This window comes from Schistocerca cancellata, chromosome 1, assembly GCF_023864275.1.
Source record: "Schistocerca cancellata isolate TAMUIC-IGC-003103 chromosome 1, iqSchCanc2.1, whole genome shotgun sequence".
NCBI classification, from domain to species: Eukaryota; Metazoa; Arthropoda; class Insecta; order Orthoptera; family Acrididae; genus Schistocerca; species Schistocerca cancellata.
Window position 1 is genome coordinate 15,007,434 of NC_064626.1, and position 8,070 is coordinate 15,015,503.

The 8,070-nt window shown below is 46.2% G+C and overlaps 1 non-coding gene across 1 annotated transcript; it reads right to left on the reverse strand.

The window, feature by feature from the left end:
• Positions 1 to 1,399: 1,399 nt before the first annotated feature.
• Positions 1,400 to 1,474, reverse strand: Trnat-ugu (transfer RNA threonine (anticodon UGU)). Its single transcript has one exon. It is a non-coding gene; the product is annotated as a tRNA-Thr (tRNA).
• Between the last annotated feature and the right edge of the window lie 6,596 nt (positions 1,475 to 8,070).

An 8,070-nucleotide genomic window follows, 5' to 3' on the forward strand; every position in this document is an offset into this window, starting at 1 on the left:
GTGATAAAACTTGGGTATACGAATATGAAGTGGAAAGTAAGGCCCAGCCGACGCAGTGGGAACTGCCGGAAGAGACAAGACTGAGAAAAAATTGGACAAGTTCGATCACATGTGAAGGTTCTTCTCACTGTTTTCTTCAATTGTACTGAGAGGGTACATCATGAGTTGCTGCCTTATGATCGTACGATCTATACGGAATACTGCCTGGAAGTTACGAGCGGCTTGCGTGAAACAATCCGAAGGAAACGACCAGAATAGCGGCAAAACCACAAGTGAAAATTTCATCGCGATAATGCTCCCGCTCACACCTTAATGCTTGTTTGTCATTTAAGAACCTTCAACATCGCAGCGCGTCAGCAATCGTTGGTTAATATATTAAAAAACTAAAAACCACGCCTCGATTGCGAAAAAAGCACCTAGTATTAGCTGGCTGGTGTGGCCGTGCGGTTGTAGGCGCTTCAGTCTGGAACCGCGTGACCGCTACGGTCGCAGGTTCGAATCCTGCCTCGGGCATGGATGTGTGTGATGTCCTTAGGTTAGTTACGTTTAAGTAGTTATAAGTTCTAGGGGACTGATGACCACAGATGTTAAGTCCCATAGTGCTCAGAGCCATTCGAACCACTTAGTGTTAAGTGTTAATCCAGGTTTCGGTGTAGATAACTACACCTTCTCCAGATCAACAATGAAAACCACAAGTGCCTAAAAAGACCTTTGTCAATGATTAAAATAACACCATAGCTACACATTTATAAACGAAAAAGCAAAGGAAAACACAAACAGTACATATGTACAAAGTCAAAACCACTACTTAACTTAATGGTGTACGCTCCACCTCTTTTAATCATTGACAAAGGTCTTCCTAGGCACTTGTGGGTTTCATTATTGTTCTGAAGAAGGTGCAGTTATCTACGCCGAAACCGAGGTTAACACTTAACACTAGGTGCTTTTTTCGCAATCGAGGCGGGGTTTTTAGTTTTTTAATAAACACAATTATGTTGCCCCAGAGACCGTATTGGCAGGACATGGTTCCCTACGACATCTTTGCATTCGCAAGGCTGAAGAGAATCAGGAATGGATGTCGTTTTGCCACCATTGACAAGATAAAAACAGAAACGCCGAAGGAGCTGAACACCATAACTGAGAGTGAGTTTCAGAAGTGCTTCCAACACTGGAAGAAGCGCTGGCACAGATGGATTATATATCACATGGAGATAATTTTCAAGGGGACAAAATTGATATTGATGAATAACTAAAGATATATGACGGTAGTATCTGTTCCCGAAAGACCAGTTACCGATGATGACCATGCAGCTTTGCTAGAAATGAAATGATAATTAAATGGACACCCTAGCTGCAAACAGGCGTTGATATACTTCATTGGGGACATGTTGAAAATGTGTGCCCCGACCGGGACTCGAACCCGGGATCTCCTGCTTACATGGCAGACGCTCTATCCATCTGAGCCACCGCGGGCACAGAGGGTAGTGCGTCTGCAGGGACTTATCCCTTGCACGCTCCCCGTGAGACCCACATTCCCAACATGTCGACACCACCACATTCGTAGTGCGCCTTATATATGTTTTCCCATCATACTCATTACTCGTGGCAGATTAATCTACAAAGTCCCGTACGAGTTCGGGCATAGCGTGTGCGTTCGCACACTAAAGATACTTTAAGAAAAATAAAAAAATCGTTACTTTTGATTACACCGAGAGAGAGAGAGAGAGAGAGAGAGAGAGAGAGAGAGAGGGAAATAAGACCTTCAGTACACACACCATCAGATTATTTGACTTGTCGCTCTAACGAAGTAGGCGAGTGTCAGCAATATGTCTCGTGGTCTTAACTTGGCGTGTTTATCTTCTGCCGTTAGGTTAGACGATAGAAATGCCACTTGCACGCTTAGAGTAGGCAGATTGACGGTGACCAACTTTAAACAGAACTTTATAAATTTTCACACGCATTTACTAAAATAATAACAAGCATAAAAATTACTTTACTTGGTTCAGGATGCTATTTACAATGGACAATCTGAAGTTCCTTTGGTCTTGGTACGTTAATCTTATTCTTCCACATATCTCCGATGCTTGACAAAAGTGTCTATACATTTATCTTCATGGCTATGTACAGGAATATGGTAATCTCATTAGGCGCAGGCTGAATTTTGACTATAGACTGGTACAGACAAATGTAGAACTCGTACAGACTGGTGCAGACTAATGCAGACTGACTAATCGGAGGTCTGAGGTCTGTACACTCGTTATAATACCTCACGCGTTCGTGCATCACTGCGCGAGTGTGATCCGCGAGGAGAAAAGGTTCTACGTTAGTAGCAATCTCATTGACTGCGTTACATATTAATACGTGAATCGGCGGAAGCAAAATTTTTGTCCGTCTCTAAGGCAGCGCCATCTCGTAGTGCAGAGACGGACGAGCGCTGCGCCTGCGCTGTTGTGCTTAGCTGAGCGCGCTCTAGTGGGAAAGTTGTGTACGCGCTGACTACGCGGAACTATGTACACAACATATTCGGTTGCCTTTGGTGGCAGTACCTTTAATATGATATCTTTGTTGGAACGACAATCAAAAATCCATCGTGTACGTGTGCAGAGTTTTACTCATAAATGGCGCTGATGGGTGGTGGAACAGAAAGATCATTGAAAACAGTTTTTTTTTTCTCTTTTAGCGTTAGACCGGTCAGAGACGCCCACTTCTGCGGCGACGAGACAGCCCGTGTCCGCGGCCAGCCCGGCCCACGCGGCCCGCCGTGTGTCCGGAGGCGGCCAACAGGTTGCCCCGGGCTCCAGCTGAGCGCCCCGGCGCGCGTGATTTATGCACCGGCCTGTATCGAGCGCGCGCCCGAGGTCGAAGCCCCGGCCCGCCGCTGGCCGCTGGGCGGCCTTCCCCAACACCGCGCGGGTGTCGCCCACACACGGACAGACGTGACAGAGATACGCGCGGCGACACGCCAGACCGGGCAATGCCCCGCCCCCCCCCCCCCCCCTCCACGAGCACGCTGCTGGGACGCGCGTCGTCGAGGAACGCCGTCACAGCTGGGCTGCTTTATTCATACGAGCCATCGACCGGAGAGCGTTGGCCGCTAAACGCAAAACCGCTGAAGTATGCATGCGGGCCGAAAAGCAATCCCAGGCACGTCTCGCCCACCGGTGACCAGTGCGCATCGATAACCCAGCTCACTCCCATCCGCCGAATCGAAAACCGCAAGGCGATAGTCCACACCTCGGCTTAAGTCGCTCCCATTAACAAATACACTGAAGAACCAAAGAACTTCAGTGGAAGCCAACGCAAAATGAAGATTTCATTAACTGACTAACACTGAAGTCACACTAAAGTTCATCTCTGTGTTCCCAGACACACATGGGGCAAACTTATACAAGACAAGATTTTGAAGGGAGCACATCAGTAAAACCGGTACTGGAGCTAACTCGTGCCACTGAAAATTAAGGTACTAGACCGGGGCACAAGGTGGTATACAATGGGGTTGCCTTAGTGCTGTAGTGCGCTCCAAAATTCAAATGGCCAATTCAAAATTAAGTACACATAAACCAGCATGAATTAACGAGGAGTGACACCAGATCCCTCGAAGGGATGACAAAACTTAATTGAAGAGACGAATGCCGGAGGCGGCAGTAACATCAAACACCTTCTCCGAGTTTTAACCAGAAGTCACTTCACGCTATACGAGTAAACATTTAACCAAGCACAAGGAAGGAATCCCAAAAAGAAAATTCAAATAAAACCTCCAAAAGATTATAAAGGACAGGGAACCCCAACTATTTAAATTTAAAAGAATTAGCTCTCCCCAAAGGCAGTGTAAACGCTAAGGCCACACTTAAGAGGCCGCCAAAATTGGTTACAAAAAGTCTTACACATTTGCTCCTTTTCTTTAAAAGAAACACAAGGCTGCTTAACCTCTGCTGGACGTCCGGTACGGCTCGTGTAGGATACACCAGGCAGCAACCCAAACTAGGCGGTCGCAAGGCACGGCGAGCAAAATCAGGAGAGCAGACAGACAGGCAGCCAGCCAACACGTATCCTCCATCCTGAACCGGCAGACCGCGTACAACCGACTCCACATACACGTGGTTGCTTCCCACCTCGTACCTCGCTACGTCACGCCTCGCTGGTAGCCCGCCAGAAAGTGTTTTCGCTAAGTTTCTGCGAAGTAACGGAACCTCTAGCCCAGCCGCTACTTCACGTAGCAAAATCAGCGCAGAAATTGGCGCCAAGAATCTCCATTGGTGGAATGGTAGTGCTCCGGCAATAGAGTGGAATTTTCCGCCGGTTTTCGAGTTGCTGATTGGAACGTTTAACCACGGCCACTGTCATGGGGGCCGGAATATTGTGTGTTCGGCCTGTACGGGTGCTCTAGGTAGTCGGCTCTCGCCTTTCGGTCGAGGACGTCGAAGCAACCAGCCATCGCCTCCGGTACGCCAGATCGTGTACTGGCAGTTACGAAGACAGTTTGGTAATGTGGGGCTTCAGCCGAACAGGCTCAGCAGAGCGCGCCTGTTCGTCTTTTTCTAACTTCGTTCTGTCTTGAGTAGCAGCAATTAATATTGGGTTAGCTGTGTGTCTCTCTTAAGATTTGAGTGGCAAGGAATTGGCTCCACATACCACTTCGTCTTAAACCTCACAATCTAGTTTAGGGACAACTTCACATTCACAGCGTTTGTTTGAGTATCCAATTTGAGCCAATTTGATGTATTGTAAATGTTTCATTTGTTTTTGTTTATTATTTTATGTTTAGTCTTAATAAATCATATTGTTATTTTGGACAGAACTTTCATTCTGTTAATCGGTAGAGCAACCCTATCATTCCTCACTATGTTAATAAAACCTTCCTTTATTTAACTTATTTATCAAATTAAATTATTGCAGGTGCCAAACTCTTTTTCTACTCCACTTGCAGGGTTTGTTACACTCAGTTCGCGTATCTTTTTAATCCATGTGCAGCAGCAAAAGTCGGAGTTAGAATAGGGGGGGCTTAGAGCATCATTTACAGGGCTATTACAAATGATTGAAGCGATTTCATAAATTCACTGTAGCTCCATTCATTGACATATGGTCACGACACACTACAGATACGTAGAAAAACTCATAAAGTTTTGTTCGGCTGAAGCCGTACTTCAGGTTTCTGCCGCCAGAGCGCTCGAGAGCGCAGTGAGACAAAATGGCGACAGGAGCCGAGAAAGCGTATGTCGTGCTTGAAATGCACTCACATCAGTCAGTCATAACAGTGCAACGACACTTCAGGACGAAGTTCAACAAAAATCCACCAACTGCTAACTCCATTCGGCGATGGTATGCGCAGTTTAAAGCTTCTGGATGCCTCTGTAAGGGGAAATCAACGGGTCGGCCTGCAGTGAGCTAAGAAACGGTTGAACGCGTGGGGGCAAGTTTCACGCGTAGCCCACGGAAGTCGACGAATAAAGCAAGCAGGGAGCTAAACGTACCACAGCCGACGGTTTGGAAAATCTTACGGAAAAGGCTAAAGCAGAAGCCTTACCGTTTCGAACTCATTGATGGGGACATGCTGCGCCGAGTGTGGGAGGAACTCGATTATCGGCTTGATGTCTGCCGAATCACTAAAGGGGCACATATCGAACATTTGTGAATGCCTAAAAAAACTTTTTGAGTTTTTGTATGTGTGTGCAAAGCATTGTGAAAATATCTCAAATAATAAAGTTATTGTAGAGCTGTGAAATCGCTTCAATCATTTGTAATAACCCTGTATATTTGTAGATTCTAGAAGAATTTAGTGTTAAATACACTGCTAGCCCCGGCACCTCGCAAAGTGTTTCGAGGTGGCAGGGAAAGGAGAGCACTTGAAGCTTGATGTTAGCTGCTCTGTGGATGTTCAATAAGTGGAGGGACAATGCCAGACTGTCGAGTACTGACGGACATTCAGTTTCAGTGAAACCGCGCAGCGCGTGCTGCTGCAGTGACTGCCGGCGTTGCCGCCACGCCGGCTGTCTGACGGCCCTCACTACTCACCGTGTTTCTGCAGCACTACGAGACCACGCTCCGCAGTCAGGTTCCTTCTTCACGAGCAGTCAAAACGAGCTTCTGAGACTGGACCACCTGCAAAAAAACTAGCGGTCGTCTGCTGTCTGTATGTGCCCCAGAAAACATTCGATGCTGTGCAACCTACAGCGGTAAAGAGTCCTCGTCCTTCGATGCGAAAAACTGCCTCGTCACTGGGGCTCTGGCGTCGGAGCGTGCAAAGAATACTCCCTGGCGTTAAATTTCATCCTTACAAGCTTGACACTGTTCAAGAACTGAAACCTAGTGATAACGTATTGCACGTACGATTTTGTGAAATCGATGATGCTAACTTCACTGAAAATTTTTGGATGTCAGATGAAGCCCATTTGCGCCTAAGCAGATATGTGAATAAACAGAACATGCGCTACTGCACACAAACAACCCCTGTTGCCCTTCGCCAGCATCCCTTACACAGCGCAAAAGTTGCGATATTTTGTGCGTTGTCGTGTCGTGGGGTGACGGGCTCTTATAGCTTCCGAGATGTGGGAGGCCCCACTGCTATTCTGAAGTCTCAGCGTTATGTCAACAGGGCAAAGGCACTTTTATCTCCATTCTCTTCCAAATCTTGACGTTCAGCATCAACGGGATGGAGCCATTTCACACACTGCCTGACTGTTTGGGGATTGCATAATTTCGAGGAGTGGTAACATCCCATGGCTGCCCTGACCTCCGTACCTTCCATTCTGCGACTACTTGTTATGGGCAAATCTGAAGGGCGTTGTGCACCTGACTAGACCAGCAAAACTTGCTCAGATCGAGACTAATATTGAAGAAAACATCAACATCATCCCGAAGAAACGCGTTGCGCGTGTTGTGCAAGATATTCAGAATCGACTTACGGTATGGTGAAATGGACAGCACTTCAATAACGTAAGTTTTAAAAAGGCGATTCCTAATGAACTTTCCATTCCTGTAGAACAAACATTTCAACACTAAATAAAGTTTTGTTAAGATTCCCTCATTTTTTATAATTATTTCAAATTTTCCAGTTCCCCTGCGCTAGGATAGTGTGGCGAGGTCCGTCAGATGCTTGTAGTCGACAGAGCTGTTGCTCAACGTCACCTGTAAATATTCGCCCGTGCGAAACGATTATACAAGCTCTACCAACTGTTCTCATACGGCGAGCACATTTACGACTTCATTACACAGTGATTTCAAACGGTACCATACACTGTGTTTTTGTTGAGCATCCAGACAACTTTCATTTCATATATACCACATACAGTTGCAACACGGTCCCAGTCAGAGAACCAGTGGCACAAGCCGAGTGTCGGGAATCGGGCTCAGCGTGAACACTCTCTCGCTCGTTACGGTTCCAGGCAACGTGAGGTATCGTGCGTAGTTAAGCTCGAAATACACTTGACGTCAAGTAACGAAAGGTCACGTCAACCATTCCAGAACACATTCCAAATGACGGCGTTCATAACAACTCATGGCAGTGTGGAATGTCAACTTTAAGGCCCTACTGAACCAAACTTTTGAAGTTGCAGTGTCGGTGGCGCCACCTTAACAGGTGTAGTTAAGCTATACCGACCGTACTTATTATGCTGTAGTATGGATTTTGTGATTTTAAGTGTTCTTATATTTTTATTTTGTTGCTTTCTTCCTTTTCGTCTCACACATTGCGAAGGTTCCGTGAGGACTTCACATTTTTCGTATGCATCTTGTCGCACGAAAGAGAAACAATCCCTGTAAGAGAAATTATTTAGGTTTTATAATACATTTACCGAAGGCATGCACTTGTGGTGTACAATTGCTCGCTCCACGAAAGATCTGTATCCAAAAACAGGAAAGTTGCACTGCAACTGAGATGAAGTCAACGAGTAAAACCGAAGTGATTTCTGGCGTTCCCCAAGAAAGTGTTATAGGCCTCCTGCTGTACCTTATCTATATAAACGATTTTGGACACAATCTGAGCAGCCGTCTTAGGTTGTATGCAGATGATGCTGTCGTTTATCGTTTAGTAATTTCATCAGAAGATCAAAAAAAAATTGCAAAACGATTTAG